This window comes from Pinus tabuliformis, chromosome 6, assembly GCF_031772625.1.
Source record: "Pinus tabuliformis cultivar Carrire ecotype Pingquan chromosome 6, CPIR1, whole genome shotgun sequence".
NCBI lineage: Eukaryota > Viridiplantae > Streptophyta > Pinopsida > Pinales > Pinaceae > Pinus > Pinus tabuliformis.
Window position 1 is genome coordinate 512,631,825 of NC_142292.1, and position 19,203 is coordinate 512,651,027.

The window sequence follows — 19,203 nt, forward strand, 5'->3', positions numbered from 1 at the left end:
GCAGAAATTATTCTACATAGACTGTGAACATGAAGAAGATTAAGAAGTGGAAACTTTACAAGATCTAGAGCTAAAAGGGACTACTCCAACAATCTTTTTTGATGCATTGGCCAACATTGTTACTCCACAAACCCTAAATATAAAATGATATATTAAAAATTAAAAAGTAATAGGTATTGATTGATTCAAGTAATACACATAGCTTCATCAATTATTAATTAGCAAAAATTTGGAGCATTTCCCCAAACCATATGTAGGGGGGATCCCTCCCCCTTACACACCCTTCAACTAGGGGGGTTGAAAAACCCCCTCCCCCACCCCACTACTTTGTTTGAGGTGATAAGTCATGCAAATACTATAACACTTACCCAACATTTATAATACAAGAAGGTCACTATGAGTTTTTGGTTATGCCATTTGAACTTACAAATGCATCTTCAACATTTAAAAGCTTGACGAATTCTATTTTGGATCCCTTCCTTTGGAAATTTGTGTTAGTGATTTCTAATGACATAATCTACAAAAAATATTCGGAAGAGCATGTTGATGGGGGTATTTGCACTATTGGAAGAGAAACAACTATATGAAAAACCTCCCTAGTGTGCCTTTGGGGTTCAAGAAGTAGAATATTTGTGTGATAATGTATTACATGTCGGTGTCAAGGAGGATCCTAACAAAATAAATGCTATGATGGAATGAAAAATACCAAATACCTTTAAGAAACTCAAAAGATTCTAAGGATTGACGAGATATTAATGTAGGTTTTGTAGGAAGTATGATCGAATAACAATACCTATGACAAAAATATTAAAGGAAGCATTTTCTTAGGCTAAAGAAGCAACCAAATCTTTTGAAGAACTTAACGAGGCTATGTGTATAAGTCCCTTCTTAGCGCCTAATTTCACAAAATCATTTGTTGTGGAGTTTTGTGCCTCAAGACATGGTATTGATGTAGTTTTGTGCATGAAGGAAGGCACCTTTCCTCTAAGTAGTGAACTTAAAGGAAAGATCTTACTCAAACCCATCTATGAAAAAGAATTGTTATCCATACTACATGTAGTTAAGAAGTGGAATCCATGCCCAATAGGAAGACACTTTGAATTAAAAATACATCATGATAGTCTAAATTACTTCTTGGAGAAAATATTATCTTCAAAAGTGAAACAAAAATGGATCACAAAAATATTGGGGTATGAATTTGAAATTAACTACAGAAAGGAAAAACAAAATATTTTGGTAGATGCACTCTTAAGGAAAGAGGAAGACACAAATGGATTTATATGCATTATTTCCATTCCACAATCTGATAGGGTGGAAGAAGAAAGGATATAATGGTAGAAAGATAAGAATATATGCAAGATCATTCAAAAACTACAAGAGGAATCCAATGCGGTAGGAAAATATATGGGGAAAAAGGATTGGTTATGATATTGAGATCACTTATGTTTATGTAATAATTCTCAACTCAAACAGAATGTCTATTAGGAATTACACACTTCTCCTATAGGAGAACATTCAAGATTCTTGAAGACATGCCATAAGATGAAGAAATATTTTCTTTTGAAATTTTCTTAAAGGAAATCTGCAAAATTTTATGAAAGAATGTTTGGTATGCCAAAATAAGGGAGAGGCAATCAACACTCTAGCTCCTTTAGCAATTAGGCATACCAAGCCAACATTGGGAAGAAGTTTCAATGGCTTTTAATATAGGTTTACCCAAATATGAAGGAGAGAATTTCAATATGGTAGTGGCAAATTGAATGACAAATTATCCCCATTTTTCTCTCTTTCTCATCATTTTAAAGAAAGTAATATGACAAAAGAATTCATGGAAATAGTCCAAAAGCTATATGGAATACCAAATATTATTTTAAGTGATAGTGATCCAATTTACACTAATTTTTTTTGGATTGAATTATTTTCTTTTTTGGATACTCAGTTAGCTCACATCTCGTATGACCATCCTCAATTTGACGGCCAAACTGAGAATGCGAATATTTTTTTATAAATATATTTGCATTTCTTTTCTTGTGATAAATAGATGCAATGGGTCAAATGGTTCCCTTGGAAGCCATACCTCATAAAAAATATCACCATATATGGCACTTTATGGACATCATCCTCCATCCATCACATCACCCATGAAAGGGACTATAAAATCTCAAGCAGTAGAGGACTACATATGGTACCAAAAAGAGTTTATCAAACTCTTGAATAACAACTTTGTTATGGAATAAAATAGGATGAAACAACAGGTAGAGAAAATTCGCATTGAAAGGGAGTTTGAAGTGGGGGATTGGGTATTTGTGATACTACAACCATATAAACAAATGTCCTTCATGCCAAAAAAAGAGGACATTGAATCAGAATTGAGTTATTATGTCCCTTGTAAGGTTTTGTAGATGGTTATAAGTATGGCTTACCAATTAGATTTGCCTCCATATTCACGTATAAATCCACTCTTCCATGTTTCTTGCTTAAAGAAGGTAATTGATGACAAGATCACAATCCAAAATTTTCTACCAGAGATTAATGAAGTAGGGAAAATAATACTACAACTAGAAACAATCTTGGAAATAAGGACTAAGAAACTAAGAAATTTAGTAATTATCGAGTACTTGATCAAATGAAAGAACCTATCAGTGGAAAAGGTGATATGAAAATAAGATTTGTTCATGTAGAAACATCCATGGAGAGTCAAGTGTTGGAGACAACACTTCTTTGAAGGGTAGGGGCATGTTAAACCCTATATAAACCCCATGTTAACCCTAAAAACCCTTATTAATCCCTAGATATTGAATGATCACATTTCTATTGTTATGTTGTTATGTAGGCTAAAACCCTTCATGATCCCATTTTATTATAATTAACCTTCCAAAAACGTAACGGTTACATCCTTGTATTTAGAAAATGATCAATTTGTATAGTATTAATAGATTTGTGAATGAAACAAGATTCTATTGTCTCTTCGTCCATTTTTAAAGATGAATTCATAGAATAATATGGGTATATTAAGAGAAATAAATTCTTTAGTTAATTGAGAAATATCTTGCAAATAGGTTCAATTGTAGAGAAAATTTAACAATGCGAAAAACTAATTCTTAAGGTAAAGTACATTCCAAAGGATGTATTTTTAGACCTCTTTATGGAAATTTTAAAGGAAGTCATCCAACATGAATTGTATCTCTTTGAACCTAAATCATAAGAGCATGCTTTCAACATGGAAATGAAAGTTGAAAGTAAAATGGATACTAGAAGAGTGGTCACTAATAGATATAGAGAGTATCATGCTCCTTCTCCTAACCTCACCCAACTAACAAGGTTTGTTGGCATTATGGCTAATGTGTTCCTTGATGGAAACATGCTTGACAAAGATGTACTTGATGTCAACATGGTAATAATATGATGGTCATGGAACTAATGCAACTATTAGGAATATTGGTACAGATGTTACAGTGGATATGGATAGAGAAATGGTAGTTCAATTATAGATGGATGAAAAATGTAAAGATTGAAAACTATACGTGTTTCCTATGAAGAAGGGTCACGTATGTATGTAGGTCTTGTGAGAAAAAGTCATGTACATAATCTGAACCATGGAAATCTGGATACCAGGGGTCATTACCATGGTATTTTACCATAGTTATTGGGGCGGAAATGTTTATTTGATCCTCTCAAAAAATACTTACAACATTACAAAGGGATTTACCTAAGGTATTGGCTAAGGAAAAATATTTATAAGGAGATAGAGTTCAAGGTGTTAGCAATGAAAGTAATGGATTATTTATGTGTGATATGATTTGGAATAGGTGTGCACCAGGAAGCAAGGAGAAGACTCAGATCTCAAAGATCTAAAGATATGTTGATATGTATGCTTGATTGATTCTCTTGTTGCAAATGTTTAAGTAGATAACAATGATAGCTTTGTGGTTATAGTGATGTTATGATTTGGATGTGTTTTCAAAAGTCTGTATTTTTTATAGTGAAGGTTGCGAAATGTGAGTTATGTTTGCAGTGATAGTATTTTTCAGTAATTTAATATTTGTACACTAGTTTTCTTCTAGATAGTCACGTACATATGCGGATCTATTTCTGGTTAGTCACATATATATTATGAGATATTTTTTTAGTATATTGAAACATGTGTGTAGGTGTTGCACATGAAGTGTGTATACATGCAGGTCTTCTTAAAAATAGTCGCGTATATATTCTGAGTTATATATGTTCATGGTTTCCAATGCTGCTTGATGATGACAGTTGATGAGTTCTATTGTATTTTCTATTGTTTGTTAATGTTTTCTTGATTTCGATGGTTTTTATCTGTAGTAGTTTGGATGTGCATTGATTTGATTTGGTTACAGTGGTTGATTCAGTATTCAATAACTTGATGTTTTAGTGATTCAGTTGGTTTACAGTGCTTCAGTGATTTAGAATTTGAGATTTAGTTTGGGCTTATTGTTGATATGGGTCCAGTGTGAAAATATGATGAAAGGTGTCCTACAGGTTGTTTGATGATTATTTGACAAGTGGATCTAGTGTTAAATATTATGAAACGTGGTCCAGAAGAGGTGTTGAGGGTTGGAGCCTTTAGTAAGGGAGTCAAAGCTTCCTTCCAGTGGTAGCTAGTAAACTTGTTCAGGGGGTAGGTGCTCCCTTCCATTAGGAGCTAGTAAACGAGGTCAAGTGGTTATAGTTCCCTTCTAGTGGGTGTTGGAGAATTAGTGAAGGTTGTAGCCTCCTACAAGTGGGTGCTTGCGTGTTGGTACGAGTCTACACCAGTACAATATGTGATGAATTTTTTCTTTATAATAAAAGAAGAAGACAAAGACGATGGTAATGGTGGTTTTCTCCCACATTTTGTTTCCACCTAAAATCCTGGTGTTCTATGCATGTTTCTTATGTGTTGTAATTTATCTATTCTTTACTATATAGTATATGGTTAATGAATTAATAATGCAATGGTTTAAGTTAACTCACTAATGGAATTTATGACAAATTATATAAATTGGATATACATGGATTTATTTCATTCAAGTCACGTACACACGCGAGTTGAATAAATGAAAATAGAATATATAATTCCTAACGTGAAATTGAAATTTTATGAGAATTAAAAGTACTAACTCACCCTCCCCCCAGTATTTTTCCTAAAAATTAGTATCAGAACAGGTCACTCCAACAAAATCTTAACCGCTTGAGAGTGGATCAAGGATAATGGGAAAGAAGCTAAAGAAGAAGATAACTCTAAGGAAGAAATCAGGTCAAGAAAATTGAGGCAGTGAAAGCGATATAATGATAGTGATAGATGTCAACAAATATTCATATTCAGGAGCACCTCGTTTTCTGTTGATCAAGAGTGAAGAAGACAGTAACAAATAATTATCAGGTATTGATTATTATTCTAATTATGGTCCATTTCCCTATCTATGTAATAATGATGATAATAAAGATGACAATGAATCAACTAAAATTTGTCTCATGGGTAGAAGTGAAAGTAATTATTCTAAAGAGAAAATAGAAATGAACAATACAAGTATTCTTATGTTGAGTGATACTAATTATCAGGAAAGGAAATAAAATATGAAGTATAAGTTAATGAACCTTGGATATGATGTTTAAAATTTAGTAAGTAATGGTTTCACTAAAAATTCTCTCTCGAGTGAAGAATTACAAAAGAATATTGTGGCATTAAATGAAATAATTCGTAGCATACCTGATTCAGCATAAGGAAAGGTTATGGATTATGCAATTGCAAAGGAAGTATGGGATAATATACAGGAAATCCATGAAAGAAAAACAGAGGAAGATTGTTCATCAGGAGAACCAACAAGTAATGTTGCTTCTAAAGGAAATAATAACGTGTCAAAAGATGAGTATGATATGTCAAATGGAGTTACTAATTTAGAGGAAGACATGTTAGAAAAATAAATTAATATTAGAAGAATTTTTTTTTGGTTTGAAAAGGATTAACAATCTTAAGAATAAGTTGCAGGCATATAAGAATAGGTATTATGATAAATTGGTAAATACTGCAATGAAATCTAAACAATATTGTGAAGGACTTGAAGATGAGACCATCTCTCTAAAATAAGATCTTAAAAATTCAAACAAACGAAATGAAGAGATACTTCAAGTATTTGAAGAACAAGAGAATGGGCTAAAGGAAGAGATTATCAAATTAAAAGATAAATTGAAATAAGGAATAAAGGTTGAAGAAGGAATGAATAAGTAGTATATGGAAAAGGAAGAACAGTGTCAAATACTAGAGATTGAGGTAAACATTCTAAAAGATAAATTATAAGAAAAGGATAAACATTTGAAATTTCAAGATAATATTTTGGATAACATTATTAGTAGTCAAAGGTATCCCTCCATTAAATATGGTCTTGGTTTTCATGAAACTATAAAAGGAGAATCTAGCTCACAAGCTTATGCAAACAACTATGATATTAACAAAGAAAACTCTAAAAGACCTGGTAAAGAAATAAGAATTCAACCAAACCAACAACAAAAGAAAGAAATTTTGCAAAGGAAATCATTTGCTCCTAACTATAGAAGTATCACTCGATTCTTTCCTCTAGATAATGGTATTGAATGCTTTATCTATCATAACTTTGGACACTTTGCATCCAATTGTAGAAGCATATTCATAAGAATATCATAAGCTCCCTGGTACTTAGGTTTCTTTAAGGGATATTGTTTTTCTTGCATCTTGTTTGGTCACAAAGGCATTAATTTCAATAGGAGGAATATGAAAGAAAATATTATGATTCCTCTGCTCCCTTTTCTGGTCATGTAATATGTTATACTGGTAAGTTTGGGAATGTAGCAAAAGAATACAGGAAAGCGTCAATGGATTCACACAAACAATAATTTTATTTTCTCCAAGGCAAGCAACAAGACAAGAATATTATTACCAAAATACTTGAGAAAAATGGATCCACCAACACTTCTCATGTTAAACAAAAGGAAGAAGAGCAAGTTAACAATTTCCTTTCTCTATTTTAATTTGAAGGAAAAGATGAATGGTACATTGATTCGAATGGAAAATGGCATCAACCCATGGTATTCATCCACCCATGGAATTTACCCATGGTATTGTAAGTGACATCCACCCATGGTATTGTAAGTGACATCCACCCATGGTATTCATTCATCCATGGTATTTTCCCATGGTATTTTGACATCCACCCATGGTATTAATTCACCCATAGAATTGACGTGTGGTATTGTGATTGAAAAATACTATAAGTAACAAGTCACATTTTGTAAAATGACAAATTGTCCACCACAATGTAGTCTTTACAGTTATTATCTGTTTTAATAAAAATTTTCTTTGTGGTTTTGTTTATTGGGCATTCTCCTCTTTTTCTTCTAGCATTTTATTTTTTTATATCTTGGGGGCCTCTCCCCTAAAATCCATTTCAATATTTTAGATCTCGTGGGCCTCGCCCCAAGATCTGGATCATAGTGCCTCCATTGCTGCCTTCGACATGTAGGGTGGATCCTATTCGAATATCATCTTGTAAACCGGGGTGAAAAAATGATCGGACAGCTATGTGATAACTCCTTTGAAGCTACATTCAGACAACATCTTACAATAAGTGTTCACAAAGGTCTCCGTTGGTGTCCATGCCCACTTCAAGCCCAGGAACTCCTGACGGGCACATATTGCATCCAAGATGTAGGCAGACATGTAGATTCCTGCTTGCATACCTTTGGGTGGCTGGTGAGCCAACATGTCAGACCAGTTGCATACTTTTCCTTCTCTAGCCAGTTGGTCCAATGTGATCACCCAACTCTGTGGGAAGGTTTCTGTGCTTTCTTAGCCATATAGATGACATGCAAAGATGACCAAGTATTGATATGCCTTCTACAGTATCTTCATCTTGTAGACCTGGTTGGGTGTCATCCTGAATTTAGCCAGCTCCTTCACCCAGTTCTTCAAGATACCTCTAGAGTTGGAATTGTTGTTGGGTAAATTAAAGGATGTCTCCATGGTGATCACAAGCTTCAACATCTGATACATCTCATCATAATCCTGTGCCCTAGAGGTAACAATCTTCTTCCCACTAAAACTTCTCAATGTCATCATCTTAGGATCAATGTGTAAGATGATCCAATATATCAAGTATGTGCATGGGAGCACGGGATGCCTGCATGCAATCCGGTACAAACCAGATTTGTGGATGTTCACATAGACTTGGTGGTCTTCGAGGTATTCCCCAAATGTGCCTGCAAATGCATCATTGACCTCTTGCCATTTAAACTTGATGTCCTTGTCTACAATCAGCTTGGTGTCTTCATAGATCGACAAACTTGTAGACACTCGCTCAACTGTTGTTCCAGTTGCACTTCTGTTAGTGTCCTTTGATCCTCCTCACTTGGAGGCCATTGATCTTGAACTGCTAAGAGGTGGGCGAACACCTGCTAGATTTGTAGAAAAGGAAACATTCATGGTAAGGAATCTATCAGCTAAAACCAAAGCAAACTGAGGAATGACATGCAACATACCCGAGGATTGAATGACAAGGATTGCGCAATTTTTCTTGGGAGGATGGGAGACTAGCTGCCAGAACTGTGCAAAAGATAGTCTGGGCTATTTGGGAGGCTATATGGCTACTAGAAGTGTGTAATGTGCAATCGAGGCTAGCCTGTTAGCTGCTAGAACTGCGCAATGGCACTCTAGGCTAGCTTGTTGTTTACTCGAGTTGCGTAATGTGTAATTTTAGCTAGCAATGGTTGCAGTCCCAGTGACTGCATTGCGCAATTTTCTGGGCCAACAATCATTGTCCCTCAAAATTTCACAATGCAATATTGGAGGATAGTCACTGGGAAGAAATGCACATTTCCTGAGAGGAAGACAGAGCCTTCCCTTTCAGGATTGCACAATGTTGTCTTGGTGAGGCAGAGTCCCGGCCAAGGTTGTCCAGACACGCCGACGAGAAACTGAAATCAAATGTGAATGTGAGTGATTATTGATACTGAGTGTAAGTAGGAGTGAATGATCGTGCATGGAAACAATGAATGAAAGATTCAGAAAATGGAACAACATGCATGTGGGTGAAGTGAGTCACCGTATTGACAACTGTTCATGCAAAATAGTTTCACGCATGCAACAGTAGTGAGATGCTAATGAACACTAAAATGGTGCTAGTACAAGCTAGCATGCATGTAAATGACAACAAGCATTCACAAAAATCAAGAAAAAAACACTCACACAAGTGAAAACACAAAAAGCGATAGAAATGTTCCAAAAGACAAGTTAAGAGGACTTACCTGTGAATAGATGAGTTGGATGTGTTGAAGACTCCTAGATGTACTGTGGGACGTCAGAGCTCCGAGATCAATGTGAATAAGTGAGCTCTGAAGCATCGAATAAATAAGTTTGAGGCTCATGATGCGCATGCCACAAATCTAGGAAAAAGCGACACTTGGAGGAAAGATTCTAAAATTATCTTTTCATGTAACCTCTAATTGCTAAAAACAACTCCCTAAAATTTATGGATGTTTTTTGCATGTTTCTTTTTGCTATTCTGGGAAAAGGAATCCCATGCATGCAAGTCAAGTTTTCTCAGTCTCGGATGGAATCGTCAACTCAATGCCACATGCAATAGCCTACTCAGCTGAGGGGAAAATTTGCACATTTCCAGGAGGTAGCTGGGATGGCTTTCCAGAAGGATTGTGCAATTTCTAGTCTAAGCAGCTGACCGCTGCCCATAATTATGCAATTTCTGGGCTGAGAAGCCTTGATGGGAGGAATTACACAATTTTCTTAGTGAAGGGTGTTAGGCAGATTTGCACAATTCTGGAGCCCAACAGGTTTCCAGATAGAATTATACAATTTTTGGAGGGAAGCATGGTTCCCCTCCAGAATTGTGGAATTTATTGAGGGAGTTGTTCATCCTACAGCTGGAGCAAGTCTAGAGAAACAACTTGTGAGGGGGGTGCAACAAGCCATGATGCATGGGCTTGAAATCTACTAGAATATCACTAAAACTTGTGTACTTAACAAGGTAATACATGCTGTTGAGGAAGGTTGGTAGGGAGGCTCCAAAACTAAACTAAGGAAAAATTTTGGAGGGTAGTTGTAGCCACTGCAATAGACTCTTAGACTACGCTCATGATTGTTCAACTTCCCATGAATTTTCAACTAAAATGACTCTTCAACTTTTGTGTGCATCCATTGTACTTCACTTTACATTACATTCAATTACAACAGATATGTCCCATAATGGTGATGTGGCCGAGATAGCTCATGACACAACTTGACATGACACTGCTGAAATGTATTGGCTAACTATGGTTTGCATGTCAAGTTGTTGCACTGCTAAGTGATGGAAGTACTCTTGGTGTTCTTTGTCTTCTCCTCCACATGGCATAATGCCACAAGGCCTTCAATGGTTTTAGTCTTGCTTGATGGTTCAATGCATGTGTTCCTTTTTCTTGTTTTTTTATATGCTTGGTACATTTGTCTAGCTGCAAGCAAGTCTTCTACCATGTGCAATCCTTCTTCATCCCATTCATCATCTCGCCATGATCTATGAGTGTACCTGTTCCTGCAATTCACTCATGACAGGACGAAATCAAATAAAAAATATCCTAGTCTAGCATGATGCATTTTTCTCATGTTCTGGGTGACAAGGAGGGAGGACAACTCATTGAGACATTGTAGAGCACAGCTCAGGCTAGAATGAGGCATTCTAGGAGGAAAACCTACACTATCAGAAAAAAATGCATAGTGATCATTGGGAGTTAGGATTGTAGAGTAAGAGTCACCAGTGTTAGCTTCAAGGTGGGATCCTAAGGGAGGCAACTTCTGCACATTTTTCAGAGGGAAGACAAAGCGGGCTACAAGGGGACTGCTAGTCAGTTCTGCATAATCTTCAGAGGGAAGACAGAGTAGGGATGCAGGGAGACCTGCTGGACATGACTTCACAATCTCTGGGAACAATGCAGGATAGTCAGCAGGGGAATTTCCAAACATGTCTGCGCAATTTCTGGAGGCAGGGTAGAGCAAGGCATCAAGGGTCATCTAGGCAGCTCTACACAATTTTGAGGAACAATGCAGAGCAATGCAGTAGATGACCAGCTGAGCATGTATGCACAATTTTGGGGAATAGTGCATACCCAATTCTTAGAGAAGTGGAGTCTCCCGACGGGTAAGGAGGAGGTTTGATGACTGTGCTTGAGGAATCTGTAGTTCAGTTGGATAGGGAGGCATTTTATGCGCAATTCTGGGAGGCAGCCAGGTTGCTCACCGCCAAGATTGCACAATGTAGCTGGCCTGTAGAATATCCTCAAGCAATACACAGTTATGGGAAATAGAGTAGGGTCACTAAGGGTTGAGACTATGTAGTGCATCTCAATCGAGGTCTGGTGAAAGAGGGTTGTCTGATTGGGTAGATTTTCAGGAAAATGACTAAGTGTCGAAAGTATGCAAACTTGTGCAGACTGACATTTTGAACATACACTTAGCATACTTGATGACAAGACAACATAGACCATCGAGACAACAAGACAAAACATGCCCTTGGTGAGACTGTCTTGGAGTTGAGAGTAACAAATGTGAGACTTGTGATGGACCTTCAAACGACCATTACAACACTTTTGCAACAGTGCTTAAAATTTTTTGTGTGAGTACGATGGATGTTTACATAGCAAAGACAACCCAAACACACAAATATAGACCTTCAAACTCACCAGAATTAGATCGCAAGCATGGAAATACTTCACAAGAACTCATGGGGTGAGCTCGAGTGTTTGCAACCATCAAAGGAGAAATCAAGGAAGGTTCTGAAATTTGGATGCAAGCCAAAATTTTGGAGGGGGTTGTAGCTGCTACAATAGGTAGCCAACCATCTAGCTTGCCTAGCATTCAAATTGGGTTGGTCAAACAAATACCTCATTCCACTATGATCACTTATCATAATAAAACTCTTGCCAAGAAGATACTGCCTCCAAATCTTCAAGGCATGAATGATAGCTTCCAACTTGAGATCACGAGTCACATATTTTTTCTTCTGCTCATTCACCTTCCTTGACGCATAGCATAACACCTTTCCTTCCTACCTCAAGACATCACCAAGTCCTCTATTACAATCATATTTACATACTACGAACTCCTTATGAGGATTTCCAATCTTCAATACTAGAGGATTTGGAAGCAAATGCTTCAACTCCTCAAAAATAGCTACACATTCCTTAGTCCATTCAAAATTATTCCCTTTTCTCTACAAAGATGTAATAGCATAGGAAATTCAGGAGAAGTTCCCGATGAACCCTGCTGTAGTAACCTGCTAGTCCCATGAATGATCTTCCCTCATCCACATTCCTAGGTGTTGGCAACTCCATGATAGCTCTGATTTTTTCTTGGTCCATTGCTATACCTTCCTGGGAAACAACATGTCCCAAGTAATGAACTTCAGTCTGAAAGAAACTACACTTGCTAAAATTCATATACAACTAATTCTCTCTCAGCAGTCATAACATGGTTTCTAGCTGCTCTGCATGTTCTTACTCATTCTTAGAGTATATCAATATATCATCAATGAACACTGTCATAAACTTGTCCAGATAAGGAAGCAACACACTTTTCATCAAACACACGAAAATAATTAGTGCATTAGTAAGACCAAACAGAACCACTACAAGCTCATAATGCCCTTACTTGGTACAAAATGCAGTCTTGTACATGTCCTCTTCTTTGATGTGTACCTGATGATATCTTGATCTCAAGTCAATATTTGATATCACTATTGTTCCCTTCAACTGATCAAACAAATCATCAATCCACGGTAAAGGATACATGTTCTTGATCATCACCTTATTCAACTGCATGTAGTCAATCCACAATCTAAGATTACCATCCTTCTTCTTCACAAACAATGTTGGTGCACCCCAAGGAAACACACTAGGCCTTATGTATATTTTATCTAGCATTTCCTTAAGCTGCAACTTCAATTCGACCAACTATGGAGTGATCATCTTATAAGGTGCCTTGACGATGGTGCTACTCCTACTACCAACTCAACAGAAATGTCCAATTCCCTATGAGGCAATAAATCTAAAATATATTATGTAAATACATCCTGAAATTGTTGCAAAGAATGATACCTCTTCAAGGCTTCATCATCCCCAACATCCTTTCTCTTGTCACTAGAAACATGCACTGCAAATAATATAAATCCTTTCCTACAACTACTCTTAGCCTGCATAGTTGTAATCATTCTCATTGATGTAGGCTTCTTCTTCCCCTACAAGATTCTCTTTTCTCCATCATCATCCCGGCACTCAATATCCTTCTCATAATAATATACCTTATTCCTATGAAGGTACAACTAATACATGCCCAAAAACATGTTGTATGAACCAAATGGAAGAACATTTAGATGTGTTGATGTAGGCATACCATTCAATTCAATTTCATAAGATCTCACCCAATGAAAAACCTTTTTCTTGGTCTCTGTAGTCAACTGCACCAACCAAGGCTCTACATACACTTATTTACTCAAGCCAAACTTATCCACTAGTTAGAATTAACATAACTATAAGTAGATCCAGGATCAATCAAAATTGAAATAACTCTATAATAGTGCTTCCCTTCCATCTCAATAATGGATTCCCAGTGATCTGCATGCTTGTTATCAAATGTTTCATAGATCCAAGGAATGCTCTACCCAATGTCCCCAACTATTTTCACCTCCTTAGCATAGTAGATCCAAGGTCTTCCACCCTAGTACAATGAACAATCCTTCTTATGGTGATCCTTTCCACATATCCAACAATGCAATGGTTTTCTACCACTACTCTTATTATACTTCTCTCTAGGTTGATTCCCATGTCCCTTCTCTGTTATACTGAACTTCTTGTAAGGGGGCACATTTTCTTTCTCACCTACATCTTGAGGTCTTTCCCGCTTCGAAGGCCATTTTCCTTTGGTATTTTCATTACCTTTCCAATCATGCTTAGGCTCAGTATTTCACTTTGACTACTCATAACAGTGCTTCAAATTATTGATCACCTCATCTAATGACTGAGGCTCATCATACTCAATCTGATCCTTGAATGCTAATGGTATTCCACTGATGAATATTTGAACCTACGTCTTCTCACCCTTGAGGTAATGCACATACCTCAACAAATCCATAAACTTAGTTGTGTACTCTTCATTTTTTATAGAACCCATCTTTAGCTCATAGACTCCTTAGCCTTTCCATCATAATATATCTCAAACAAGTACTTCTTCCTAAAGAGTCTCTTAAACTCATGCCAACTCAACTCCTTTGTCATGATTCCTTTGACACGCTTTACATCTTCCCACCAGATATATGATTTTCCTTTGAGGCTGCAAATAGCTATCTAATCTTTCATATTGTATGTATGATTATGTAGCTCAAAAAACTTCTTCATTCCAATAGTCATGCTTCTGCATTTTCCAGTTTCTTCAACTCTCTATCAAAGGTAAGAGGCTTGACTTTCTTGAACTAATATGGAAATTACACCCTCTTGCTCCTCCTATAAGGATGATAGCGATGATGACCATGATGTCTATCTAGAGCAGAACTAAAATAGAACCCATAACCACTACCTCTCCTGTTAGGTGTATCCATCCACCTTGTTGTAGTGTTTTCTTCTCAATGATGTACGAAAAGAACCCACTTAAGATCGTGGATGACAAATGACCTTAATAATATAAATGACTGCTAAACATTGTAGATATGCAGCTATTGATAGAAACAAAACCTACCAAAATTTTGAACTATGTTGCAATCGTAGTTAAAAAGTAAAATGAAGAATAATAACCCCAAAACATCCAATGGAAACCAGATTTGTAAAGAATAATTTTATTATAACACTTGTGAAGGGAACAAATATATGTTACCAGTCCCCCTCTATGGGATGGGTTCTTGGCAATCCTCAAATTCTTTTAGCTTTTATGGAGTCTCTCTCCTCCATAATGCATAAACCCAGCAAAAATATGGTGTGCGACAATGAAAATAATCAGAGTTACAACTGTGAGTGCAACAATGAAAATAATCAAAAGTGAATAATGAATCGAAAACCCTCCAATTTATAACAAAATATTGAGTTATCCTTGAATAATGAGCAATAATAAAATATTATTGATCCCATTCCAAGAATTACCACTTGGAATATTTTATTATATTTGTTTAGGAGGGAAAAAGTATTTAAACTTTTATTTAGAAATAATAAATAAATAAATGATTTATTTATTATCTCAAGGAATTAGTTAAGGAATAATAAACAAATAATGATTTATTTAATTATTCCTAAGGGATTTAGTCAAACTTGACAAAGAATAGTAAAAAATCAGTTATTCTTAGAGAAAAATAAGAAAAATAATTATTTATCTGTTTATTCTTCATGATTGGGTAAAATTTAACAAGGAATAATAATAAAACAATGGTTTAATTAATTATTTCTAGAAGAAAATCAAATAAATAGTGATTTATTTAATTATTCTTCATGGGTTTAACTATAAATCACTTAATAAAGGTGGTTTATTAGGTAATTTCTCATAGTGAAAACAATTTTACTATGGTAAAATTGGCTTTACATGGTGTACTTCGATCCATCTAGTAAATTAGGCTAGATGATCAATTTTTGGTGATAATAGATTGCCCCCCAACGTATGAGTGTTAGGAGAAAAATGTATGACCGAAGTACTTTTTAAAGACACAATCACTTAGACAACACAAGGGAGTCAAGGAGAGAGAGAGAGAGAGAGAGAGAGAGAGACCAATGAAGCTGAAGCTAAGAGAGGATAATGACATAGGGGGTGAGACTAATGCAAGTCTCCTTTTTTGTTGTGGTAATGGACCTCAATGAGGCAGGGGAGGCATACCCATACCCGCTGAGATAACTTAGTACAAAAATAATGGTTAGCCCAGAAATATGAAACTGAGCAATAAAGTACGTGCTGAATGGTACATGATAGGCTGGCATAACATAGCCAGAAAATAATACAATGTGTCCCATATACATAATGCACCTAGTAAAAACATGAGCAAGGACTGAATACAATAATATATGTGTACATGAGATACAAAGTCCCTTCCCTCAAAAAATGGGTGGGAGGGAGGGTAGAACAACCAAAGAAGCATTGTTGAACAAGGAGGGGCTCTGCAAAATTGAATGGATCATCTGGAGGAGATGTGAATGCTATGAATAATGTGATCAGTAGGAATCGAACCCATCAACTCTGAGGAACTGCATCTGAGGCTGTAGCATAGTAGGTATGCATTCGGGCATGTGGGGGGCTACCTGAAGGGCCACCCCCTCATGAGGTATAAAACATCTCACACATGCTCGAGAATCACTAGTACAATCTGTTGTATCATTGGACCATCAAGTGTATGGATCACGAAAATGAAATGACCAATTTAAAGGGAAATAATGAGACTCTCTACTCGATCTAAGGTGCCACACAAGAGTGGAAGCTGGAACCAAAATACACTACCCTCTAGGCTGTTCTTTTGGAATAAATGAGCTGATGTTGATAGAATAGGGTCTGCGATAGATGAGGCAATGAGGAACCTCAAATAAAGCATGAGGGAAAATAGTAATGTGATTCATGGAATGACACCAGGGATAATGGGGAAACGGAGACTGAGGGACAAACTGACGACTACCCTTGTTAGAGCATAAAGTGCATGGTTGACCTGGCAATAACTAATTCAACTCCAGAGGGGATGGGGATAGTAAGTCTAGAGGCCAAAATGGGTGACACAGGAAGAACGATATGTAAATATGGATGGAAAATTGTGACATGATATGATGGGACATGAAATAGACTCCAAGAATGCAAGGGTGACTCATCACAGATGCTCTGATCAAGGGTGACTCAATGACGCTGCCACACAGACTAGGCCCAGTGGGGACCATGAAAATATGAGTAAATGATGGTTGCTCATGATGGAAATCAACATATGGTAAGACAAATATTTAGATGAGGTGGAACTTAAAGTACAAGTGTCGCTTTATGACGAAAGTCTATTTTGAGGGGTGATGAAGTGACCATCTTGGAAAAATAGTTTCGGGGTCAAGTGTCAAATCATATGAAACTGAAGAAGACCCATTTTAGAGCTTAATGAGAGATTTCCAATGGTTCTGATGGTTAGTCAAACTGAGCTATGGTATAGTAGAAAAACTGACCATTAGAATTGGGATCGAGGATTTTCAGGCAAGTGGCCTTACTTGTCTAAGGATGGCCTTAATGCTTCTTGGAACAATGGTTCCTAGTGAAGAATTAAGGGAAGAGGAAAATGAGAATGAACTACTAGAGGTGGTCTAGAATCATCCTCGTCCACTAAGTTAAACATGGGGACTAGGTGGTATAGAGTAGAATATTTGAAGATATGGTATCAAACGTCTACAATATGGGATGTGCATATGGCATGTCGGAGAGGTTGGTAGGACAAACTATCCAAGGAATGGGAGGATAATCAACCATAACTAGATCGAGTGGGATCTAGGTCGAGACTTATGTTAATCGACTGAGAAGATGGCCAGGGGAAACCATCATGCCCCCAAGCATGGGATGCTGATCTAGTATGCAAAGGTGGGAATGATGCCCCCCTAGTAGGAGGAGTTTGTGGAGTGCCATTGTGTTCCAAGTGCTCGAAAAAGGGATTCAAGCATTTTATCCCAACTTGGCATGAGATCATCCAAAGGAGATGTAGGGGCCTATGTGCCCCCTAGTATGCTATAGGAGTACCAAATGTATTTAGAGCTAAGGGCTTCAAATACTTATATGACACATAATATGATTATGCATTTTATATGATGATGATGGCTTGCCATTAATGCCAATCTAGAATGTTGTTTGCAATGGTATCTACATGTCTACATAGTGATTTTGGTCTCTAGGTACATGACTGAATGTAATGGTTTCAAATTCACGTACTAATAGATTCACTCGTAGATATTTTCTAAATAGGACTTGGTTATGCACATGATACACACCATTCAATTGCATGACAAGTAGCAAGGAATCTAAATGAACATGAAGATGAAAGATGCAATGAGTGAGGGCATCGACTAACAAACCTATCACTGCATCATATTCAACCTGAATATTGGTGGCAGATCCAATGCACATGACATTTGAAACGACTAGCATATGCAAGGGGGTAAAACTAGACCAGGTTGCCAAGGCTAGATTCTAGGAGAAGCGACTCACACCATCAGCATGGCCAATATACGGTGTGCATGATGGATCCATCTAAAATGTGTAAAAGATAACAGATGAGATGCTGCAATCTACCTAACTACATGGCAAAAACAAAGACACATAAATAAAAGGGATGTGTTGTGAGCAACATTTTTGGAGGTAGAGTGCATTGGGAGAACTAGGAAGGAGATGGCCTTCGAAATACTCATGAAGGAATGCCCTATTACTCAAGTGTAGGGGTAACCAGGGGTAGAAATAGCTTCCATGGTGTCCTCATCAGGCTAGGAGATGGGTGGACGGGAGGAAGTCTGACTACATGATGCGGTAGCATTACTTGGAGCATCAACCTGAGGAATAAGATTCGCATACGCATCTCATGGATGGCAGACAACAGGCTGGTAGATAGAGGGTCTACTGATGTTGAGACCTCAGATTCTATCGAAAAGGGTGCAATAGAAATGCGCGCAGAAACCTCAAGAAGGTTTTCCTGTGAGGAAATCAAGGATGACGATAGGTAAAGAATGGGGCCTATGTTGTACGTCATCTCGACATCAGGGGAGACGATCACAATAGAGGAGCCAGAGTTTCCTTGTTCTGGTTGACTAGTGGTAATAGAATCCACAGGTAGAGGAGTAGCAGCTCAATTACGAGTGGCCTCATATTCATGAATTTCCCCAATGTAATCGCGAAACTCATCGAGACGAGGGCAACAATGGGAATAGTTACCATGAGGATAACAAAGGGCACAAGGATGGTTTGTGTGGAGCGTTTTGAGTTTCTTAGGTGGGACTAGTATGTCAACATGGAATTCCAGAATATTCGACTCAAGGAATGCTTCCTGAACCAAAGGTTTGAGTTGAGGGAGTTCAGGACAATTGTTGGCGTCATGCCCAACAACGTCACACAAAGCACATGGGGGTGTCAACTTTGGGGCCTTAGGGGCTGGAGGAGGTTGGGGAGCCTTGTCCTTCAAATCTTTCCTTTTATCTTTACCCCCCTGACTAGAT

At 37.1% G+C, this 19,203-nt stretch overlaps 1 pseudogene; it reads right to left on the reverse strand.

Annotated features, from left to right (window-relative positions):
- Positions 1-19,203, reverse strand: part of LOC149259556 (elongation factor 2 pseudogene) — a 75,725-nt pseudogene that overhangs the window by 38,942 nt on the left and 17,580 nt on the right.